This window comes from Phacochoerus africanus, chromosome 10 (genome assembly GCF_016906955.1).
Source record: "Phacochoerus africanus isolate WHEZ1 chromosome 10, ROS_Pafr_v1, whole genome shotgun sequence".
Classification (NCBI taxonomy): Eukaryota; Metazoa; Chordata; class Mammalia; order Artiodactyla; family Suidae; genus Phacochoerus; species Phacochoerus africanus.
The window spans coordinates 42,422,122-42,448,096 of NC_062553.1; the positions used below are offsets into that span (position 1 = coordinate 42,422,122).

General features: G+C 41.8%; 1 pseudogene; it reads right to left on the reverse strand.

Moving 5' to 3' along the window:
- Window positions 1-704: 704 nt before the first annotated feature.
- Window positions 705-5,066, reverse strand: LOC125137395 (zinc finger and BTB domain-containing protein 22-like; annotated as a pseudogene).
- Between the last annotated feature and the right edge of the window lie 20,909 nt (window positions 5,067-25,975).

The window sequence follows — 25,975 nt, forward strand, 5'->3', positions numbered from 1 at the left end:
TTTTCTTCTGAGATTTGGCTTTTCACTTAGCTTAATCTTTTCTAGACCCATCCACATATTAGGATGAATTTTTAGTTTTTATTATTTTTTAAATGACCAGTAAATAGTTCAATCGTCATTTTAAAAAGTAAGATTTAACGTAGAAACCTTGTATTCTTACAACTTGCTCGCTCATTGTCTTCACTGCCCCCCTCCCCAGTGAGAATCAAGTTGGGGGACCCCAAGGTGGGGGAGGAGGGGTTAGGGTAGAAATAAGGGGCACATCCTCTGAGGGACAGGGTATGTTCCAGGACAAGGGTGGGGTTCAAAGTCCTGGTCCCCACAACAACACAAATGCAAACTTCATTCAGGTAAGACTACAACCACCTGACCCTTGACCCAGTGACTCCAGGATGCTCAACTAGTCCCCCTCGCCCTCCCTAACCCCCACGGTGTGCACCCTCTTCTTCTAGGGGGCTGGGGCTTCAGTGTACCCACCTGAGGGGAAGGAAGGGCTGGGTTCAGGGATACTTTGGGGAGGAGGGGCTGCGGGGTGGAATGGGGGTTGATCCATGGTTCAACACGGTCCCCCTCCAGAATATGTAGAAGTCCATTGAGATAGGAAGGCAGAAGGTGTGTTGGGACATCACTGAAGAGCCACAGCACCCCTGGCTCCCCGCCCCTCTTCCCTCTTCTCAGAAGGATACCCCCAGTAGCCCGCCTCTTCAGTTCTCTCCTCCGCCCCCACCGAAACCCATCTCCACCTTGTGGAAACGTGGAGGGGACCAGACCCATCGGCTGGATGGGGGCATGTTCCCACTCCCTTCCTCGCTGCTGCCCCAGACAGGGGACTCTCTCCTGGGCTGCAAGGCTGGCCCAGTGGGCCCCCCACCCCAGGTCCCGCCCTGCCTCCAAACCATACACCGGCCTTGGCCCCCCCTAGACAGGGTGGGCGCTCACAGTTTCCCAGGTGGCACATGCAGCTGTCTTGCCACATGAACTTCTTCGTGCAGATGCCGCGCTCACAGGGCTAGAGGCCTGTGTGAGTCTTCCTGTGCTCCATCAGGTGATGCTTCATCTTGAACTTCTTGTTTCACATGGGGCAGTCAAAAGACTGCAGGTTGAGGTGCCTGCTCACTTGCTGATCATGCATCGTCTTGTGGGAAAAGACTTCTCGCAGTGGCACAGAAAGATCTTCTACCCATCTCTACTATGTGTCCCTCCAGAGGTCCCACCAGTGCCACCTGGTGTGCCCAGGGCTCCTAATGATGCACCCCCCATCATCACTGCCCCGTGTTCAACTTGGTTCCCTGGCAGCTGGCCTGGAGTCTGTGAGGAAGAGGAGGAGGAAGTGAATGAAGAGGATAGGAAGACTAGGATCTGGTTGCCCTGCATGTCCAGCAGAAGCAGGGGCCTAGGAGGGTGGATGGGAGTGTGGGAAGAAGGGGTTGGCCCCCCCGAATCCTCAAGCCCCGCCCCAGGACCCCCATCCTCATAAGGGCCAAAGTCATTGGAGGACTCCCAGAAATTGACCTGCTTCTCGCCCTTGTCTGGAGGCTCAGACAGAGTCTGGACATCACCAATACTAAGCGTGCCTCAGGTTCTCCCCCTAGAGGATGCCGGGAGCCACCCCCCAGCTCTTCATCTTCATCATCCTCACAGGCCAACACCAAGTCTTCCTCCTCCTCACCCTCTTCCAGGTCTGGGTCTTGGGGAGCCAGGGGTGCTGGTGTGGGGCAGGTTCCACCCCGCTTCATGTACACCCAGGGTTTCTGTGGCACGATGCTGGGGGGTGCACAGGTGGGCTGCCAGAGCCCAGCCCCAGGGACCACCGCCCCTGTCCCCCACCCCCACTATCATCACACCACTCATCTGCTTCTGGCAGCAGCTTCCCAGAGGTAGCCCCTCCACTGCCAACCACAGGGGCTGGGAACATGCAGCTGCCACCTCCAATGCTCCCTGCTGCTCACCACAGAAGCGCAAAAGCCTCTTGGGAGGAAGAGGAGCAATCAGTCGACTCCCAGGAGCTGACATAGTTGCTGCTGCTGGGGGACTGATTCTCGCTGGCCTGGCTGGAGGCATGGGAGCGCACGGAGCCCATAGCAGCAGGGGTACACTGCCCCCACTCCCAGGGGGCACCCTAGCAGCAGGGACAGTGACTGACATGGCTGCAGCAGTGGTGATGGTGGTGGTGGTGGCTGAGGCCCGGCCCTCTCAGAGGAGTTCAGTGCTCTTGTCCACGATGTGCCACATCTGGAGCACAGACCCCACTGTGAGGAAGCAGACAATGGCAGCAGTGGCCATGCTGAGCCGGCTAGTGTAAGCTGAAGCCAGGGTGGTCTTGAAGGTTCCGGGGTCACGACACTGGGCAGTGAGATCCAAGTCATGCCCTTGAGTAAGACCTGGTCGAGGAAGATGCAGCCAGGACAACACGATGAGCACCGAACTCCCATCCCCACACTCAGATGAATACACCACAGCGCTGGCCCTGCAGCCGCTGCTGATTGAGGGACTCCAGGAGGGCACTGGTCACCTCAGGGAAGGGCACGTGTACCACCACAGCTGCAGGCAGGGGCAGGGGTGGGTGGGGAGCGGTGATAGAGGCAGAGGAAGTGTGGCCCCACCTGGAGACGGAGGCAAAGGTTCAATGGTGTGGAGAGGAGGGGTACCTCCCCAGCCACAGGAACAAGGGAAGGAGGAGAATGACCAGGGGTGGTGTCGGGCTACTGGTCCCCCAACCACCCCCCCCAGCCCCTCACTGGGAGGGCATAGATGAAGCCCAGGCCCCTCCCACCACCATCTTGGGCTGACTCCCCAGGATGAATTTTTAAATTGCTGAATAAAAGTCCATTGTAGAGAAAAATTACATTTTGCTTATCTAGTCCACTATTTCTTTCCACTATTTGGTCATTAGGAATAAGCCTGCTCTGTGTATTCATGTACAAGTTTCTGTTTGAACGTATGTTGTCAGTTGTCTTGGGTTTATACCCAAGAGCCAAATTTCTGGATTATATGGGTATTCCATGGTTAACTTATTGAGGAACCGCCAATCTAGATTTCACAGTGATTGCAGCAATTTACATTCCTAAGAACAATATATAAAGGTTCCAGTTTCTCTCTGTCTTCAGCCAGCCTGTTATTAAGAGCCATCTTGAGTCGATGTGAAGTGGTATCTCACTGTGATTTTAATTTACATTTCATTAACGGCTAATGGCATTGAGCATCTTTTCATGTACTCATTGTCCACTTGTCTGTCTTCACTGGGGAAATGTCTATCCAAATCCTTTTGCCATTTTTTCTCACCAATTGACTTACTTGTCTTTTTATTGTTGAGCTGTAAAAATTATTTATGTATTTTGAATGCATAGTACCCCTCAGATATATGATTTGCAAATTGGTTTCTTCCATTCTATTGGTGGTCCTTTCACTGTCTCGATGCTGTTCTTTGATCACAAAACTTTTTTAGCTTTGTTAAAGTCTGCTTTGTCTATTTTTTCTTTGGTCGCTTATGTTTAGATGTCACATTAAAACAACATTGACCAATGCAAGGTCACAACAATTTACATTAATATTTCCTCCTAAGAATTCTACAGTTTTGTCACTTATATTTATGTCTACGGTCCATTTTGAGTGAAGTTTTGTATATGGTGTGAGGAAGGGGTCCAGCTTCTTTTGCAGGTGGATATCCAGTTGTTCTAGCTCTATTTGTTGACATCACTATTCTTCCTCCCATTGAATTGCCTTGGCTGTACTGTCAAAAATCTGTTCACCACAAATGTACAGTCATTTACATTTATTTCTGGACTCTCAGTTCTATCTCATTGATCTATTTGTTAATCCTTGAACCAGTCGCCTGACAATCGTATTGATTATTGCCATCGCATAGCACGTTTTTAAATCGGGATGTATGTGTTTTGAGTGTGCCAGTTTTATAGTTCTTTGAGATTGTTTTGGCTATTTGGGTTCCTTTGAATTTCCACATGAATTTTAATACCAGCCCTTCAGTTTCTGCAGTGAGCCAGCTGTAATTTGAATAGCATTTTGTTCAATCTGTAGGTCAATATGTGAAGCATTTCCATCTTGATATATAAGTTTTCCAATACACAAACATGGACCTTGAACAATATGGGTTTGAACGAGGCGAGTCTACTTAGATGGATTTTTTTCACTAAATAAGTACCATAGTACTAGACAATCCATGGTTGATCAAATCTGTGGATGTGGAACCTCAGATACAGAGGGCTGACTGTATAAAGTTATATGCAGATTTTTAACTCTGTGAAAGGTCAGTGTCCCAAATCTCCACATAATTTCATAGTCAAGCATATTCTCAGAGTTCCTTTCATGGCTCAGTCATAAACCAACCTGACTAGCATCCATGAGGATGCAGGTTCGATCCCTGGCATCACTCAGTGGGTTAAGGATCTGGCATTGCCGTGGCTGTGGTGTAGGCTGGTGGCTACAGATCCGACTGGATCCCTAGTCTGGGAACCTCCATATGCAGTGGGTGCAACCCTAAAAAGGCCAAAAAAAAAAAAGAGACAGAGAGAGACAATGGTATTCTGATCTAACTTGTTTTGATAATACTTTATAATTTTCAGAATTTTTAAAATTACTTCATGAATTTTATTACATTTATAGGTGTACAACACTCATCACAACCAAATTTCACAGCATTTCTATCCCAAACCCACAGTGCATCGCCCCACCCCCCAACCTGTCTCAGTTGGAAACCATACATTTTTTAAAGTCTGTGAGACAGTATCCATTCTGCAAAGACGTTCATGTGTCCTTTTTTTAGATTCCACATGTAAGTGATAGTGTTTGATGTTGGTGTCTCATTGTCTGACTGACTTCACTTAGCATGATAATTTCTAGGTCCATCCCTGTTGCTACAAATGCCAGTATTTCTTTCCTTTTAATGGCGGAGTAATTTTCCATTGTGTATATGTACCACTTCTTCTTGATCCACTCCTCTGTCGATGGACATTTAAGTTGTTTCCATGTCTTAGCTATTGAAAATAGTGCTGCAATGAACATTGGAGTACCTGCGTCTTTTCGTGTCTTACAGTGTAATAGGGCACCATTTGCTCCACACCCTCTCCAGCACTCATTGTTTGTAGACTTTTTGATGACGGCCATTCTGGCTCGTGTAAGGTCGTACCTCACAGTGGTTTTGATTTGCATTTCTCTTGTAATGAGTGATGTTGAACATGTTTTCATGTGTTTTTTGGCCATCTGTATGTCCTCTTTGGAGAATTGTCTGTTTAGGTCTTCTGCCCATTTTTTGATGGGGGTGTTTGTTTTTCTGGTATTTAGCAGTAGGGGGTGTTTATAAATGTTGGAGCTCAATCCCTTGTCAGTTGATTCATTTGCAAAATTTTCTCCCATTCTGTGGGTTGTCTTTTCATTTTGTTTAGGGTTTCCTTTGCTGTGCAGAAACTTTTAAGTTTAATTAGATCACATTTGTTTATTTTTGTTTTTACCATTGTGACTCTAAGAGGTGGATCTGAGAAGATGTTGCTGTGGTGTATTTTTTGGAGAGTGTTTGGCCTATGTTTTCCTCTAAGAGTTTTAAAGTGTGTGGTCTTATATCTAGGTCTTTCATCCATTTGGAGTTTATTTTTGTGTATGTGTTAGGAAGGGATCTAAATTCATTCTTTTCCATGTGGCTGTCCAGTTTTCCCAGCACCACTTATGGAAGAGGCTGTGTTTTCCCCAGTGTATATTCTTGTCTCCTTTGTCATAGATTAGTTGATTGAAGGTGCATGGGTTTAACTCAGGGCTTTCTTTCCTGTTCCACTGATCTATATTTCTGTGTTTGTGCCAGTATCATATGATTTGGATGACTGTAGCTCTGTAGAATAGTCTGAAGTCAGGGAGCCTGATTCCTTCAGCTCCACTTTTCCTTTTCAGGATGTCTTTGGCTTTTCTGGGTCTTTTGTGCTTCCAAACAAACTTTAAAATATTTTGTTTGAGTTCTGTCCTTGGTAATTTCATAGGGATTGCATTGAATCTGTAGATTGTCTTTAGAAGCATAGTTATTTTGATACTATTGACTCTTCCAATTCAAGAGCATGGTATGCCTTTCCATCTGTTTGTGTCATTTGATTTGTTTCATCAGCATCTTTTACTTTTCAGAGTATAGGCCTTTTGTCTCTTTAGGTAGGTTTATTCCTAGGTATTTTATTTTTTTGTATGTGGTGGTCAATGGGATTGCTTCCCTAATTTCTCTTTCTGATGTTTCACTGTTAGTATATAGAAATGCCATTGGAGTTCCTGTCGTGGTGCAGTGGTTAATGAATCTGACTAGGAACCATGAGGTTGCAGGTTCGGTCCCTGCCCTTGCTCAGTGTGTTAACAATCTGGCGTTGCGGTGAGCTGTGGTATAGGTTGCAGATGTGGCTCAGATCCTGCGTTGATGTGGCTCTGGCGTAGGTTGTGGCTATGGCTCCGATTAGACCCCTAGCCTGGGGACCTCCATATGCCTCGGGAGTGGCCCAAGAAATAGCAAAAAAAAAAAAAAAAGAAATGCCATCAATTTCTGTGTATTAATTTTATATCCTGAGACTTTGCCAAATTCACGGATGAGCTCTAACAGTTTTCTGGTTGAGTCTTTAGGGTTCTCTAGGTATAGTATCATGTGATCTGCAAATAGTGCTAGTTTCCCATCTTCCTTTCCAATTTGGATTTTTTTTCTTCTCTGATTGCCATGGCTAGTACTTCCAAAACTATGTTGAAGTGTAGTGGTGAGAGCAGACATCCTTGTCTTGTTCCTGAACTCAGCAGGCATTCTTTCAGCTTTTCACAACTGAGAATGATGTTAGCTGTGGGTTTGTCATCTGTGGCCTTTGTTATGTTGAGGTAGGTTGACTCTATGTCCACTTTCTGAAGGGTTTTTATCAGAAATGGGTGTCAGATTTTGTCAAAGGCTTTTCCTGTATCTATTGAGAGGATCATAATGTTTTTATTATTCAGTTTATTAATGTGGTCTATCACACTGCTTGATTTGCTCATGAAGTATCCATGCATCTCTGGGATAAGTCCCACTTGATCATGAAGTACAATCCTTTTAATGTATTGCTGGATGCGGTTTGCTTATATTTTGTTGAGGATTTCTGCATCGACGTTCACCAGTGAAATTGGTCTGTAATTTTCTTTTTTTGTGGAGTCTTTGTCTGGTTTTGGTATCAGGGTGATGGTGGCCTCATAGAATGAGTTTGGATCCATAACCTGGGAACCTCCATATGCCGTGGGTCTGGCCCTAAAGAGACCAAAAAATAAATAAATAAATAAAATAAAGTCAACCATATTCTTATCTAATTGAATTTATTTCAACAATATTTTATACTTTTCAGAATTTTTATGGTTCGTTTGTTATTCCTATTATTTTAATCTTTTGATGCTATTGTAAATGAAATGTTCTTAATTTGTGTTTCTGAACTATTCATTGATAATATATAGAGCTAGAATTGATTTTTGCTTAGTGACCTCATATCCCATAATCTTAATGAACTTATTAATTCTCATAGTAGGTTCCTTAGGATTTGCTACAAATGAACTCATGTCATCTGTAAATTGGTTCTTCCATTCTAATCTGGATTTCTTTTATTTCTTTTCCTTGTCTAGCCACCCAAACTAGAATCTCCAGTACAGTGTTGAATAGATGAAGTGAGAACAGACATCCTCGTTTTTTTCCTGATCTTAGATCGAAATCATTCAATCTTGCACCATAAGTATGATATTTGGGTAGATCTCTGTAGATGTCCCATATCAAGTTTTAGTTTTTTAATGATTTTTATTTTATTTTTTTGAAACACAAATATCATTTTTATTTCTACATATATGTGTATATAATAAAATATTAAAGCATAGGCAGAAAATTTTTCATACCAGCTTCACAATAATCATTGCCTTCCACAATGCCAGATTGATGGAATCAAAAGTTGTATAAAATCTCTAATCATTTTATTTAGTCTCCACGTGTTTGTGTTTTTTGAAGATTTTTTCTTGTTATTGATTTCCAATTGTATAGCATTGTGGTCAAAAAAGATGTTTGATATGATTTCAATTTTCTTAAAGTTACTTAGGTTGGATTCGTAGCCCAGGATGTGATCAATCTTAGAGAATGTTCCATTGGTATTTGAGAAGTGTGTGTATTCTGTTACTTTTGGATGGAATGTCCTATAAATATCTACTAAGTCCATCTGGTTTAATGCTTCATTCAGGGCCTGTGTTTCCTTATTGATTTTCTGTCTGGATGATCTGTCCATTGATGTAAGTGGGGTGTTCAAGTCCCCCACTATGATTGTGTTATTGTTGATTTGTCCTTTTAAGGTTGTTAGCATTTGCCTTATATATTGTGGTGAATCTAGTTTGGGTGCATAGATATTTAAAATTATTATATCTTCTTGGATTGGTCCTTGGATCATTATGTAATGACCTTCTTTGTCCTTTAAAATATTCTTCATTTTAAGGTCTATTTTGTCTGATGTAAGTATTGCTATTCCAGCTTTCATTTGATCCCTGTTTGAAATATTTTCTTCCATCCTCTCACTTTCAATTTGTATGTGTCCCTAGCAGCAAAGTCAGTCTCTTGAAGACAGTATATATATGGGTCTTGTTTTTGTATCCATTCAGCCAGTCTGTGTCTTTCGGTTGGGGCATTTAGTCCACTAACATTTAAGGCAGTTATTGATATGTATGTTCTTATTCCCATTTTATTAATTGCTTTGGATTTGTTTTTGTTGCTCTTTTTTCTTTCCTTCTTCTGTTGTTCTCTCCTCTTCTGGTTTGATGACTATCTTTAGTGTTGTATTTGAGTTGATTTTTCTTTGTGTATCAAATGTAGATTTTTGGCTTGCAGTTCTTCAGAATTTTTGAGATAAGAGCCTATATGTATATAAGATTGTTTTAGGATGTTGTTCTCTTAATTACAAGTTCATCTCTACTGTCCTGCATTGGTACCCACCTCTTCTCATGATTTCTGATCTTGGTAGTATAATTGTGCTGGATGATTTTGAATCTTTACTGTATAGATACCTTTACTGGTGAGCCTTGTCATTTGTGGCATTTTTGTTTCCTGTTGCTGTCTTTTCTTTTCTTCCTAGAGAAGTTCCTTTAGTATTTGTTGTAAAGCTGGTTTAGTGTTGCTGAATTCTCTTAGCTTTTGCTTATCTGTGAAGGTTTTGATTTCTCCTTCAAATGTGAATGAGAGCCTTGCTGGGTAAAGTAATCTTGATTGGAGGTTTTCTTCTTTCATCGCATTAAAGTAAATCATGCCACTCCTTTCTGGCCTGTAGAGTTTCTGCTGAAAAATCTGTCAATGACCTTATTGGGGTTCCCTTGTATGTTATTTGTTTCTTTTCCCTAGCTGCTCTCAAGATTTTCTCTTTGTCTTTCATTTTGGTCAGTTTGATTAATATGTGTCTCGGTGTATTCCTCCTTGGGTTTATTTTATAAGGTACTCATTGTGCTTCCTGGATTTGAGTGAATGGTTCCTTTTCCATGTTAAGGACATTTTTGACTTTTATCTCTTGGAATATTTTTTGTGTCCCCTTCCCTCTCTCTTCTCCTTCTGGCACCCCTATAATATGGATATTGGTGCATTTAACGTTGTCCCAGAGTTCTCTGAGACTCTCTTCATTTCTTTTCAATCTTTTTTCTCTTTTCTGTTCTGCATCCATAATTTCCACTAAGCTGTCCTCCATCTTGCTTATTCGTTCTTCTGCCTCCTGTATTCTGCTGTTAGCTGCTTCTAGTGAAATTTTTATGTCAGTTATTGTATTTTGCATTTCTTCTTGTTTAAGTTTTATATCTTGTACCTCTTTGCTCAGTGTTTCCTGTAAGTTATCCATCTTTGCCTCCAGTTTATTTCCAATGTCTTGCATCATCTTTAGCATCAACAATCTAAAGTCATTTTCCTGGAAGCTGAGAATCTCCTCATTGCTTAGCTGATTTTCTGGGTTTTTTCCTTTCTCCCTCATCTGAGTTATAGTTCTCTGTCTTTTTTCATTTTTTTAGGTTTTTGGTGTGGTGACCTTTTTACAGATACTAGAGTTGTAGCCTCTCTTACTTCTGGTGTCTTCCCCCCTTGTGGCTGAAGTTGGTATGTGGGCTTGCTGTAGGCTTCCTGATGGGAGGGGCTAATGCCTAACCACTTGTAGGTGGATCTGATTCCTCTCCCTCTGGTGGGTGGGGCCTAGTCTCTGGATGTGAATAGAGGCTGCTCTGTGCCTGAGGAGTCTTTAGGTAGCCTGTTTACTGAGGGACTGGCTGTGATCCCACGTGGATTGTTGTTTGCCCTGGGGCTTCTCAGCACCGACTGATGGGTGGGGCCAGGTTTTCCCAAAATGGCCACCTCCAGAGAATGGCACACTGCTGAAATTTCCCAGAGCTTTGCTTCCAATGTCCTTCTCTCACAACAAGCCATGTTCACCCCTGTTTCCCCAGGATGTACTCCAAGAACTGCAGTCAGGTTTGACTCAGATTCCTATGGAGAATTGCTTTGCCCTGGGACCCAGTGCATGTGAAAGTCTGTGTGTGCCTTTTAAAAATGGCATCTCTGTTTCCCCCAGTCCCATGGAGCTCCTGCACCCATGCCCCACTGGCCTTCAATGCCAGATGCTCCCGGGGCTCTCTCTCCCAATGCCAGATCCCCACACGTGAGAGTTTGATGTGGGGCTCAGAACTCTCACTCCTGTAGGTGAGTCTCTGTGAACCAGTTAGTTTCCAGTCTGTGGGGCTTCCCACTCAGGAGGTGTGGGGTTGTTTATATCATGAAGTTGCCCCTCCTACCCCTTGATGTGGCCTCCTTATTTTCTTTTGGAGTAGGATTTTTTTTAAGGTTTCCAGTCCATTTGGTTGAAGATTGCTCAGCCTTTAGTTGTGAATTTTGTTGTTTTTAGGAGAGAAGTTGAGCTACAGTCCTTCTATTCTGAAATCTTAATCCCATCTCCTTTAGTGATTTTTAATCATAAACCAAGGTTTGAGTTACATCAACTGTTTTTTCTGTATCTATTGAGATTATCATGCACTTTTGTCATTCATTCCATTGAAATCATCTATTACAGCAAGTGATTTGGGGATATCATACCAATCTTGCATTTCCTGGGATAAATCCAACTAGATAGGACTTTTATATATTGCTGGATTCAGTGTGCTAGTATTTTGTTGAGGATGTATGCATCTACTTTGATATTGGTCTGGAGTAGTTTTCTTGTGATGTCCTTTTCTGGTTTGGGTATCAGGGTAACACTGATCTTCTAGAATGACTTGGGAAGTACTCCCTCCTCTTCTATATTTTGGAAATGTTTGTGAAGTGTTGATAGTCTTTATTTAAATGTTTGGTGGCATTCACCAGTGAAGCCATCTGCCTAGGTCTTTTCTTTGTCAGAGGATTTTAAATTGCTGACTCAATCTTTTTATTTGTTGAAGGTATATGCAGATTTTTCTGTTTCTTCTTGAGCCAGTTTTGGCAGTTTCTGTCTTTCTAGGAAATCTGTGAATTTCTCAAATTTATTTGCTATTGATTTCCAATATCATTCTGATGTTAAATCACCTATTTCTCATCTCAATTGTATTATTATTGCTTCATGTCTTCTGGGGCTCTGGTTATTTATTTTTATAGCATTTTTTATGACTCAGTTACATTTATAGTTGCACAATGATCATCACAACCAAATTTTATAGCATTTCCAACCCAAACCCCCAAAATAGAAAACCCAAAATAGAAAATATCAATGAAAGCAAGAGATGGTTCTTTGAAAGGATCAACAACATTGATAAGCCTTTTGCCAGATTCATCAAGACAAAAGGGATAGGGCCCAAATAAAGAAAATTAGAAATGAGACTGTGTTACAACCAATATCACAGAAATACCAAGGATCATAAGACATTACTGTGAACAGTTACGGTTCAATAAAATGGAGAACCTAGGAGACATGAATAAATACCTAGAAGTATCTCCTAAGACTGAATCAGGAAAAAATAGAAAATATGAACAGACTGATTACCAGTAGTGAAGGTTATCAGTAATTAAAAAAACTCCCAATAACCAAAAGCCTAGGACCGGACAGTTTTAGAGGTGATTTATACCAAACATTTAAAGAAGAATTAACTTCTGCATGCAGTGAGGGTGGCCAAACAAACAAATAAACAAAACTTAAAAAAAAAGTGTCAATTGTATGGAATGTTATGTATGGGGAATATAGTTTACAATGTAATGATGTTGTGTGGTTACAGTTGGTAACCAGACTTCTGATCATTGTTTTGTCTTCTTTTTTTCTTTTTAGGGCCGCACCTGTGGCATATGGAAGTTCCTGGGTGGGGGCCAAATGGGAGCTTCAGCTGCAGGCCTATACCATAGCCACAGCAACCAGATCCAAGCCACATCTGCAACCTATACCACAGCTTGTGACAATGCTGGATCCTTAACCCACTGAGAGAGGCCAGAGATCGAACCTTCATTCTCATGCACACAAGTCAAGTTTACAACCCACAGAGGCACAAAGGGAACTCCTAATTTTGCATTGTAAAACATATCAAATCACTTTGTTGTATAGCTGATAAATGATTATTTGAAGTCAAGTAGTTCTGGGTATGTACAATATAGTGATTATGATTAATAACACTGTGTTATATACTTGAAAATTGCATAGAGAATACATCTTAAGTGTTCTCACAGCAACAAAGACATTGTTATTTTGTGACATGATGGAGGTGTTAGTTAAAGTGATGGTAGTAATCATTTTGCAATGTATAATCATATCAGATCATCACTTTTTACACCTTAAACTTACACAGTACTGCTATACATCAATGCTATCTCTATTAAAGCTGGAAATGAATTAAAAAAAAAAACATTTAAAAACTGCCTAGGGAGCAGTTCCCATCATGGCTCAGTGGTTAATGAATCCAACTAGGAACTATGAGTTGCAAGTTCGATCCCTGGCCTCGCTCAGTGGGTTAAGGATCCGGCATTGCTGTGAGCTGTGGTGTGGGTTGCAGACCCGGCTCGGATCCTACATTGCTGTGGCTTTGGTGCGGGTCAGCGGCTACAGCTCCGATTAGACCCCTAGGCTGGGATCCTCCATATGCCAAAGGAGCAGCCCTAGAAAATGCAAAAAGACCAAAAAAAAAATCTGGCTAGGGAAACCCTGGCACCAGTAATTCTCTTCTTATAAAAGATCCAGTTTCTTTCTTTTTTTTTTTTTTTGCTTTTCAGGGCTGCACTTGTGGCATATGGAGCTTCTCAGGCTAGGGGTCCAATTGGAGCTATGTGTCAGCCACAGCCACAACCACAGCCACATAGAATCTGAGCTCATGGCAATGCTGAGTGAGACCAGGGATGGAACCTGAGTCCTCATGGGTGCAAGTTGGGTTCCTTAACCACTGAGCCACAAAGGGAACTCCCCATTTTCCTCTTAAGTGAAAATCAGTTATAGTTTGCCCTACCATATATTTGAAGTGTATGGATAAGTATTAATTATTAAATAGATGCATAATATTAAAAGATTCCTAGGGACTATTTTTCTTAATTGCAGTATAGGTAATGGACAATATTATATAGGCTACATGTGTACAATATGGTGATTAACAATTTTCAAAGTTTATGCTCCATTTATAGTTATTATAAAATAATGCCTATATATCCTGGGTTGCAAAATATGTCCTCATAGTTTATTTTATACACAATAATTTATACCTCTTGGTTCCCCACCCCTATGTTGCCCTTCTCCTTTTCCCCTCTCTACTGTTAACCACTAGTTTGTGCTGTATATCTGTGAGTCTCTTTCTTTTGTTCTATTCACTAGTTTTTTGTATTTTTTAGATTCTACACTTAAGGGATATGATATAGTATTTGTCTTTCTTGGGGACCTTTTTTATTGGTTTAATGAAATATCCCAAATTAAGATTTTGGGTTTTTTTATATAATGATTTTTATTTTTTCCATTATAGCTCATTTACAGGGTTCTGTCAACTATCTGCTGCACTGCACAGTAAGGTGACCCAGTCACACATTTATGTATACATTCTTTTTTCTCACATTATCATGCTCCATCACAAGTGACCAGACATAGTTCCCAGTGCTATACAGCAGGATCTCATTGCTTATCCATTACAAATGCTATAGTTTTGCATCTATTAACCCCAAATTCCCAGTCGCTCCCATGCCCTTGCCCTCCCTCTTGATAACTGCAAGTCTGTTCTCCATGTCCATGAGTTTCTTTTCTATGGAAAGGTGCATTTGTGCCCTATATTAGAGCCCAGATGTAAGTGAAATCATATGGCATTTGTCATTCTCTTTCTGACTTACATCACTTCATATGAGAGTCTCTAGTTCCATCCATGTGGCTGCAAATGGCAATATTTTGTTCTTTTTTATAGCTGAGCAGTATTCCAATATTTTGTTCTTTTTTTATAGCTGAGTAGTATATATGCACCATGTCTTCATAATCCAGTCATCTCTCGGTGGACATTTAGGTTGCTTCCATGGCTTGGCTCTTGGGAATAGTGCTTCAATGAACATGAAGGTGCACATATCTTTTTCAAGGAAAGTTTCATCTGGGTATATGCCCAGGAGTGGGATTGCTGGGTCACATGGTAGTTCTATGTATAGTTTTCAAAGGTACCTCCACACTGTTTTCCATAGTGGTCATAGCAATTTACATTCCAATCAATAGTGCAGGAGGGTTCCCTTTTCTCCGCACCCTCTCCAGCATTTGTTCTTTGTGGCCTTATGAATGATGGCCATTCTGACTGGTGTGAGGTGGTATTCGTGGTCATTTTGATTTGCATTTCTCTAATCATCAGGGATATTGAGCATGTTTTCATGGACTTGTTGGCCATCTGTATATCTTCCTGGGAAAAATATCTCTGCAGGTCTTTTGCCCATTTGTCCATTGGGTTGTTGGCTTTTTTGCTGTGGAGTTGTATAAGTTGCTTGTATATTCCAGAGATTAAGCCCTTGTCAGTTGTATCATTTGAAACTATTTTCTCTCACTCTGTAAGTTGTCTTTTTGTTTTCATTTTGGTTTCCTTTGCTGTGCAAAAGCTTGTCAGTTTGATTAGGTCCCATTGGTTTATGTTTGCTTTGATTTCTGTTGCTTTGGGAGACTGACCTGAGAAAACATTTGTAAGGCTGATCTCAGAGAATGTTTTGCCTATGTTCTTTTCCTGGAGTTTGATGGTGTTTTGTCTTACATTTAAGGCTTTCAGCCATTTTGAGTTTATTTTTGTGCATGGTGTGAGGGTGTATTCTAGTTTCATTGCTTTGCATGCAGCTGTCCAGGTTTCCCAGCAATGCTTGCTGAAAAGACTATTTCCCATTTTATATCCTTGCCTCCCTTGTCAAAGATTAATTGACCCTAGGTGTCTGGGTTTATTCCTGGGTTCTCCATTCTGTTCCATTGGTCTGCCTGTCTTTTTTGGTACCAGTACCACACTGGCTTGATGGCTGTGGCTTTGTAATAGGTCCTGAAATGTGGGAGAGTTATGCCTCCTGCTTGGTTTCTGTTCCTCAGAATTGCTTTGGCACTTCTGGGTCTGTTGTGGTTCCATCTACTTTTTTGGATTGTTTGGTCTAGTTCTGTGAGGAATGTCATGGGTAATTTGATAGAGATGACATTGAATCTGTAAAGTGCTTTGGGTAGTATGGCCATTTTTACAATAGTAATTTTTCCAACCCAGGAGCATGGACTATCTTTCCATTTCTTTACATCTTCTTTAATTTCCTTGATGAATATTTTATAGTTCTCAGCATACAAGACCTTGAGAACCTTGGTCAGGTGTCTATCCAGGTGTTTGATTTCTTGGGGTGCAGTTTTAAAAAGCATTGTATTTTTGTTTTCCTTTTCTAATATTTCATTGTTAGTATATAGAAATGTGACTGATTTCTGAATGGTAATCTTATATCCTGCTACTTTGCTGAATTTGTTGATCAGTTCAAGTAGGTTTTGGGTGGAGTGCTTAGGGTTTTGTATGTATAGTATCATGTGTTGATAGACATTTACCTGGTTTCCATGTTTTGGCTATTGTAAATAATGCTGCTGTGAAAATTAGGGTGTGTGTATCTGTTTTGAATTAGAGTTTGCATCTTTCCTGGATATATAGCCAGGAGTGGGATTGCTGGATGATATATGGTAGCACTGTTTTTGGTTTTTAATGCATCTCCATACTGTTTTCCAGAGTAGCTGCACTAATATATATGCCTGCCAACAGTGGATGAGTGTTCCCTTTTTCCCACCCCTTCCCCTGTATTTATTGTTTGTAGGCTTTTTGAAGAGAGCCATTATGACCAGTGTGAAGTGACACTTCCATGGTGGCTTTGATGTGCATTTCTCTGGTAGTGACTTTGAGCATTGTTTTGTGTGCTGTTGGCCATGTGTGTGTCTTCTTTGGAAAAATGTCCGTTTGGGTCTTCTGCCCATTTTTCCATTGGGTTGTTTGGTTTTTCAACATTGAGTTTTATAAGTTGTGTGTGTATATATATATATATATTTTTTTGTCTTTTTGCCATTTCTTGGGCCACTCCTGTGGCATATGGAGATTCCCAGGCTAGGGGTTGAATCGGAGCTGTAGCCACCACCTCTTCCACAGAAACAGCAATACAGGATCTGAGCCGTGTCTGCAACCTACACAACAGCTCACAGCAATGCCAAATCCTTAACCCACTGAGCAAGGCCAGAGATTGAACTTGAAACCTCATGGTTCCTAGTCGGATTCATTAACCACAGAGCCACGACGGGAATTCCAGTTGTGTGTCTATTTTGGATATGAATGCCTTGTTGCTTGTGTCATCTGCAGATATTTTCTGGAACCACTATTATTCATTAGTTGGCACATTTTTTATATTTCCATAGTTCATGTATATTGGCTTCATTCTTTTTTCCCCTTGTTTTTCAGCCTGCGGTCTTGACTGGTGGTTTCCATTATTCTATCTTTCAGATCCCTTATTGGTTCTGTGTCATTTAGTCTGCTATTCATTGCTTCTAGATTGCTTTTTATCCCAGCAGTTTGTCTGTTTTGGGTAAATTCATCTTTCTAGTTTCTAGTCCCTTGTTACAGTGACCTGCATGTCTCTCTATAATCTTCCTTAAATTAATTAGCATTTTTATTTTAAAAATATTAATTACAGTTGTTTTACATTATTCAGTCCACTTCGTCTGTACAGCAAAGTGACCCAGTTATACATATGTAAACATTGTTTTTCTCACATGATCCCCCTAAATGTTCCCTCACAAGTGACTAGTAAGGTCCTATACAGCAGGGCCTCATTGTTTATTCACACCCCAAATGCTATAGTTTGCATCAAAAAACCATGAATTCCCAGTCCATCCCACTGCCTCCCCCTGCCCCTTGGGGAACCACAAGTCTGTTTTCCATGTCCATGAGTTGTTTTTTTTTGGTTGCTTCATTTGTGCCATATATTAGATTGTAGATACAAGTGATATCATATGGTATTGGTCTTTCATGTTGCTGCAAATGGCATTATTTTGTTCTTTTTCTGGCTGAGTAATACTCCATTATGTAAACGTGCCATTACTCTAGGAGGTAGATCATAAAAAGATAGTGCTATTATTTCCTGCACTATGTTCTTGTCTCCTTTGTTATAGGTTCACTGACCATTGGTATGTGAGTTTAATTCTGCATGTTCTATCCTATTCCCCTATCTATATTACTGCTTTTGTGCCATGCCATACTATATGGATTGCTGTAGCTTTGTGGTATAACTTGAGGTCATGAAGCATGATTCCATCATCTCCATTTTACTTTCTCAGTATGGCTTTGTTTTGAGGGAGGTCTTTTGTGTTGCCACACAAAATATTTTTGTGTAGTGATCTAATTTCATTCCTTTACATACGGCTGTCCAGTTTTCCCAGCACCACTTACTGAAAGGGCTGTCTTTTCACCAGTGTATGTTCTTGCCTCCTTTGTCATAGATTAGTTGATTGAAGATGTGTTCATTTAATTCAGGGCTTTCTATCCTGTTCCACTGATTTATATGTCTGTCTTTGTGTCAGTACCATACAGTTTTAATGACTATAGCTCTGTAGGATAGTCTGAAGTCCAGGAGCCTGATTCCTTCAGCTCCATTTTTATTTTTCAGGATGGCTTTGGCTATTCTGGATCTTTTGTGCTTCCAAACAAACTTTAAAATATTTTGTTTGAATTCTGTGAAAACTGTCCTTGGTAATTTCATAGGGATTGCATTGACTCTGTAGATCGCTTTGGGCAGTATAGTCACTTTGATACTACTGACACTTCCAATCCAAGAGCATGGTATGTCTTTCCATCTGTTTGTGTCATCTTCGATTTCTTTCATCAGCATTTTGCACTTTTCAGAGTACAGGTCTTTTGTCTCTTTTAGGTAGGTTTATTCCTAAGTATTTTATTCTTTTGGATGTGATGGTAAATGGGATTGCTCCCTAATTTCTATTTCTGATGTTTCATTGTTAGTATATACAAATGCAGTTGATTTCTATGTATTAATTTTATATCCTGCAACTTTGCCAAATTCATGGATGAGCTCAAACAGTTTTCTGGTTGAGTCTTTAAGATACTCTAGGTATAGGATCACATTATCTCCAAATAGTGCTAGTTTCCCTTCTTCCTTCTCAATTTGGATTCCTTTTATTTCTTTTTCTACGCTGACTGAAGTGGCTAGAACTTCCAAAACTTTTTTGAATAGAAGTGGTGAGAGTGGACATCCTTGTCTTGTTCCAGATCTCAGTGGGAAATCATTCAGCTTTTCACCATTGAGAATGATGTTCACTGTGGGCTTGTCATCTGTGCCCTTCATTATGTTGAGGTAGGTTCCCTCTATGCCCACTTGCTAAAGGGTTTTTTTTTTTTTTTTTTCAGAAATGGGTGGTGGATTTTGTCAAAGGCTTTTTCAGCATCTAGTGAGAGGATCATATGTTTTTTATCAGTTTCTGCTCAATGTTGCTAGAGCTGAGGGAGGTATCATGAGTAACTGATACCGAAAGTAGAGTAACTGCACAGAAAATATAAGCAAGCACATTTGTCTGTAGTTTCAGGAAACCGATTGGCTATATCAAGCATGGTGACTCTTTAATCCTTCCTCTTACAAAAATAAAGGATATTTAGGCTGATGGTTATATCCCCACCTCTCACATCATCTGTATTAGGATGTAGGATAATGCAGAGCCCTTACTACCATCTTACTAATTAGTTCAATTGGAGAATCTTAACTTTTTCCAGGGGATATTTTCATATTCTCCAATCAGGCCTCTGAAGGAGCCTTACTTATTCGATTCCAGAAAGTCAAATCTCTCATGGCATCCTTTTATCACCAAAACTGGAAGTAAATTAGAAGGGTCTTAGATTTTACAATATTTGAAATTCCAGTGTTTTAGCCTTGGAGTTTTAACAATGTTAGGAAAAAAATATTTTAGATGCCTTAGTGTGAGCCAAAAAAAATATTTTCATGACACAAATGGACAGCAATAGTACTGACATTTTTATCTGTAACTTTGGTACACATGTCCCATGGAGTGATGTAAAGTAGTCCAGTTGGCTGCTGTGTAATCAGTATATAGGGATTAAAGATCAGGAATCTTCAGCTTTGCTCATCCCAAACTCTTCAATTAGGATGAAAGCAATGCTGTCGAACATCTGAGCAGAGCAAGACACTGTCTGTATTTTATTCATCAGGTAATTAATCTGCACTTTGCCTCGACCAGAGACAGCCGGCATCTTCATCAGCGTGTTGTACAAAAGTCACTGAACAGAGGTGCAAGCAGAAGCTGATACAAGATAGGAAAGAAATGAAAGGCCCTTGTGGGATTTTCTCCTAACACACTGCAATCTCCCAGTTACAGTGTGGGAGCACTCAACCCTCTGAGGAAAAAGGCCCAAGGAAGGGTTTTGCATCTGTGGTTCTATGGGAGTGCTACAGATGTGGAGAGGCAAGAAGAGTTGTTGAGAATGATGATAAGATTTCAAAATCGGATTCATGGATAAAGTGATGTTTACCTGTGTGAATCAATGAGAGGTAGGAGCAAATTTAAGGAAACCTAGATACAATATTTTCTGAATCAATGTAATGTCTTAGAAAGGTTTAAAAACATTCACATTTTGATACAGTGAATTGAATTTTGGTGGAAAGCTAACATACATTTAAATCTCGTTTATTAAATGTATTGGAATGAAGAATAGACAGCATAGTAACAGGACGTTGAGCTCAACTCCTCTCACAAGCAAACAAAAACACAACTGTCAAATAAATACATTAAATAAATAAATAAAAATTTTTACAAATTTGAGAAAAAGGGAGTTCCCATCATGGTTCAGAGGTTACCAAACCTGACTAGGATTCATGAGGATGTGGGTTTGAGCCCTGGCTTCACTCAGTGGGTTAAAGCCCTGGAGTTGTGGTGAGCTATGGTGTAGGTTGCAGAGGTGGCCCAGATGTGATGTTGCTGTGGCTGTGGCATAGGGTGTCAGCTACAGCTCTGATCGGACCCTTGGCCTGAGAACCTCCCTATGCTGTGTGTGTGGCTTTAAAATAACAAACAGAGGAGTTGCAGTCATGGTGCAGTGGTTAATGAATCCAACTAGGAACAATGAGGTTGCGAGTTCAATCCCTGTCCTTGCTCAGTGGGTTAACAATCCGGAATTGCCATGAGCTGTGGTGTAGGTCACAGACACAGCTCAGATCCCACATTGCTGTGGCTCTGGGGTACGCCAGTTGCTATTAGACCCCCAGCCTGAGAACTTCCATATGCCATTGGAGTGGCCCAAGAAATGGCAAAAGACAATAAAATAAAATAAAATAAAATAAAATAAAATAAAATAAAATAAAATAAAATACAAACAAACAGAAAATTCAGAACTGCCAATCCTGAACAATCCTCTATACAAAAGACTGGAGTCTACTGAAAAGAGAAAATATACTCTACTTTGAATGACACATAGAAAACCATGAGACAAAAGGGGGGGCTCACTTGCAATATAGTCAACTGCCATGCCATTCAGGTGGGCAAACCACAAACTATAGAGTAATTACATTGCAGAAGTTATCCAACAGGAGTGAGAGCTCTTAGCCATATGCCATGCTCTCCAGCCTAGTGGTCCAGCATTAGGAGGTAGAGCCTCCAGAGCATTTGGCTTTGTAGTCTGCTGGGAATTAAAGGCAGGTAGGTGCTCCAGAGCACTGGAAGGATCAGAGACTACAATCTGGGAAGATGAGCAGAAGATCTCACATGCACCAGGAACAAGGGCAAAACCAGTGACACAATGGAAGACTTAGACAGTCCTATATGCTGGTCTTATCAGGACTCTTGGGCAGACAGGGTGTAGCAGGGCTCTCTTTGGGGTCATAAAGACTGGTAGCAGATATAACAGGGACCTATGTGAACTTTGGCTGGAGGCAGACAAGTTGGGTCCTTGGCAACAAGACCTGGCCCCACCCAACAGCCTGTAAACTACAATGCTGAGAAGCCTTAGGCCAGACAACTGACAATGTGGGAATACAGCCCTATCCATCAGCAGTCAGGCTATCTAAAGGCTTTGTGAGCCCAGAGACACCTCTAGACATGTCCCTTGAAAGAGCCCTGCACAACATAGAGCCAAGATCTGCTTCCTCCACCAGTGGGCACCAAGAGCCTCTAAAACCCAGAAGCCTGCACAAGGCTCCAGACCAGCCTCCCCCACCAAAACACAGACAACAGAAGCAAGACAATATACAAGGGAATCGCTCTAAGGGTATCATGATCTTTCAGCAGACATTTAGCACATCAGAAGGCAGTGGCACAATATATTTAAAATGATGAAAGGGGAGAAAAATCCAACCACCGTGCCTATGCTACCCCAAGAGCCCTCATCCAGATTTGATGGGGAAATCAAATTCTTTACAGAGAAACAGAATTGTAAAAAATTCAACAAACAAATCTAGCTTTAGAACTAAAAGAACTCCTCTAAGTGGAAATGCTAAAAGAAATCCTCTACGTGGAAAAGGCCACAAGTAGAAACAGAAAATTTGTGAAGGAGACAATTAGAAAATGCTCCCTGTGGGAAGAAGGCAAAGAAACAATAAAGGTAGGGAAGAATCCACAAATATGATATCAAAGCTGGTATTTATAATTTAAAAACAATCATATATGTATATAGGCTACTATATCACAACTTCATGATAACCACAAAGCAAAATTCTATCATTGTTATATACCAAAAAAAAAGTAAAAGAAAAAGGAATCCAAATATAAAGCCAAAGCTAGATATCAAATCAAAGGAAATGAGACCAAAAGAAGAAAGGAAGGGAAATCAGTACAAGATGGCAGAGGAGTGGGAGGGGATATTACCTTCTTCCAAAAAATATAATAAAAAATCTGTGTGTAGACCAATTCTCCCAGTACATCCACTGAACACTGAAAGAAGAAATCAGCCCTCCTAAAAGGACAAGAAAATCTCCACATATCTGGAGTAAGAGGAATAGAAATGAAATGAAGATGCAGAAGCAGCGATCCCAATTAAAAGAACAGGAGACCTCCCCTGAAGGAGAAACAATGAAACTGTCTAATAGACACTGACTTCAAAAGGAGGTAATGAAAGTACCAAAGCAATTAAGACAGGCTATCAACAGAAATGTGGATTATTGTAAAAAGGACCTAGAAACTGTAAGGAGGAGCTAAGGAAAATTAGAAAACTCCATTGCCATGATAGAAGCAGAGTTAAAGGCAATGAGTAGCAGAATGAACAATGTGACCTGGAACTTGAATAATGGAAATCACCCAACCATTACAGCAGACAGACAGCTAAATGAACAGGAAAAAAATAAAAAGAAGAAGAGGAATAAAAGAAAATACAAGTGATCTTTGGGATTATATATAACATGTTGAACCTCACATACCAAAGTTCCCAGAAGTTGTGGAGAGACAAAATGGTGTTGAAAATGTACTTGAAGCCTAAAAACTTCCCAAATCTAAAGAAGGAAATAGATATTCAGGTACATGGGGCACAGAGGGTCCCCAACATGATGAACCCAAACAGACCTACACTAAGACATATTCTTTTTTAAAATAGCAAAAGTGATAGATAAACAAAGGCTGCTAAAGGCAGCAAGAGAAGAGCAAAGCATTAATTACAAGGGAACCCCCATAAGGCTTTCAGCTTATTTCTCTACAGAAAAGCTGCAGGCCAGAAGGGAGTGGCAAAACATAGTCAAGTTTATAAAAGAAAAAAAAAGGAGAGTCAAGAGGAGGATGGTGGATGATTAGGACATGAGGCTCACCTATTCCCAGAAATATATCAAGAATATATCTATGTGTGGATGTCATCACACAGAACATTTGCCAAACACTTGACAAAAGACCTCAGGATTATGATAGTGCAAGAAAACCTTCATGAAACCATAAAGGAGAAAAGAAAGAAGTAAAAGATAGAGGGGAGAGAATGGAGATGGGACAGTCACCCCTAGGAGGAAGTTGGAAAGAGGAAAAGCTCCAGCACACTGGGGAGCTCCACCACCAGCAAGGAGGTTGGCCTGGATAGAGGAGGAACTTTAGAGTACTGGAGGAGAACACAGCAATTGGTGTGAAGCTGTTAAAATGGAAACAATCCACAAACCATCAGTGTTATAGTGGCAACCATATGGTGGTCCAAGTGTCAGGAGCTAAAATTCTGGCCTTAGAGTTTAGACAAAAAGAGAGCTGGGGTTGGCCATGCAGAAAGAGCTTGAAGGAATTAGATCATGGGGGACCACATTTGAGGGTGGAAGCTGAGCCAACCCCATTAGGATTAAAGACAAGGCACCATTGTTTGGGGGTGCTGGAGAGGAGAAGTGGCTGCCTAGCAACAGATGGGGAACAGCAGCATCCTTAGAGCTACAGAGAACTCAGAGCAGAGGAATAACATCAGGGGGCAAGTGAATGAAAGAAGCTCTGCTGCTCCTGCCAATGGCTCCCACTATAGTGGACCAAATTCCATGCCCAAAGAGCCCCAAGAGGGCCATCTGTGCACCATCCCTGCCATACGTGGTGCTGGGAAAACTGGACAGCCACATGGAAAAGAATGAATTTAGATCCCTTCCTAACACCATACACAAAAATAAACTCCAAATGGATGAAAGACCTAGATATAAGACCACACGCTTTAAAACTCTTAGAGGAAAACATAGGCCAAACACTCCAAAAAATACACCACAGCAACATCTTCTCAGATCCACCTCTTAGAGTCATAACGGTAAAAACAAAAATAAACAAATGTGATTTAATTAAACTTAAAAGTTTCTGCACAGCAAAGGAAACCCTAAACAAAATGAAAAGACAACCCACAGAATGGGAGAAAATCTTTGCAAATGAATCAACTGACAAGGGATTGAGCTCCAACATTTATAAACACACCCTACTGCTAAATACCAGAAAAACAAACACCCCCATCAAAAATGGGCAGAAGACCTAAACAGACAATTCTCCAAAGAGGACATACAGATGGCCAAAAAACACATGAAAACATGTTCAACGTCACTCATTACAAGAGAAATGCAAATCAAAACCACTGTGAGGTACGACCTTACACGAGCCAGAATGGCCATCATCAAAAAGTCTACAAACAATGAGTGCTGGAGAGGGTGTGGAGCAAATGGTGCCCTATTACACTGTAAGACACGAAAAGACACAGGTACTCCAATGTTCATTGCAGCACTATTTTCAATAGCTAAGACATGGAAGCAACCTAAATGTCCATCGACAGAGGAGTGGATCAAGAAGAAGTGGTACAGGAGGACAAGATGGTGGAGGAGTATGGGGACACGCTCGCCCTCTCCCACAAACACAACAAAAAAAAGCACATCTACAGAATAAATGACTCGCACAGAACAGCAACAAATCGCTGGCAGAAGAACCTAAACTCCAATAATGGCAAGAAGTTCGTGACATTACGGGGCAGAACGGGAGAAAAGAGGAGAGTGAGAGAAGGTGAATCTGAGTGGGACGGGCGCACCCGAAAGGGAACTGCGGAGGAGAAAGGGATCCTGCACCCTGGAAAGTCACCTACACGGGGGAATGATCAAACGAACTGGAGAAATCTCCAGATGCAGAGAAGAGTGTAGCAGTAAGTTGGAGTACGGAAAAGCTGATCAAGAACCGAACGGACCATCTGAACTACGGGCACAGTCACCAAAAATTGAGACGCCTGGGTGGGGGCTGGGCACCGAGTCCTCGGCTCCAGAGGTTAGTCCCCGGGAAAGGGCCGGGGGACGCCTGGGTGGTGGCTGGACACCGAGACCTCGCCTCCGAAGGTTGGTCCCCGAGAGAGGGCCGGGGGGACGCCTGGGTGGGGGCTGGACACCGAGACCTCGCCTCTGAAGGTTAGTCCCCGAGAAAGGGCCGGGGGCCGTCTGGGTGGGGGCTGGGCACCGAGACCTAGCCTCCGAGAGTTGGTCTCTGAGAAAGGGCTGGGGGACTGAGACCTAGGCTCCAGAGGATAGTCCCCAGGCTGGGGGGGTGGGGTGGGGCGGAAACTGCTTGGGAGGTCTAGAAACCATTTGACAGGGCAGAGACTGTCTGGGAGACTAGAAAACAAAGCTGTCGCAGAGGAAGGGAGCAATACTCTAGGGGCGGGGAAGTGGAAAGCCACATCAGAGGGAACCTGGGAAAAGAGCGTGGTCTGCGCCTGTGCGGGGGAGGGGAGAGAAGAAGGGGTGGGTCCCCATAGAATACCCCCCACGCCACAGCAAGCTTACAGGCCCGCTAGCTAGCTGAAAGCTGTGCTTCCCAGTGCATCCCCTCCCCCCACCCCTGCCACCCACTACGCTCTCGCCGAACCTGGGGCTGCCTGCCATCCAGGAGGGCTGGCCTCAACAACTGCCTGAAGCCTACCACCACAGGGGCTGTCCCTGCACAGGCCTGCTTGCCCTTAGGAGGGGCTACACTTCCGCAGAGTAGCACCAAATACCACCAGCCCCCGAGAAAAGTCCTGCAGCCCAGAAAAGCTAGAACAAGCCTAGCCAGGCAGTGAATAGATCTGCCTAATT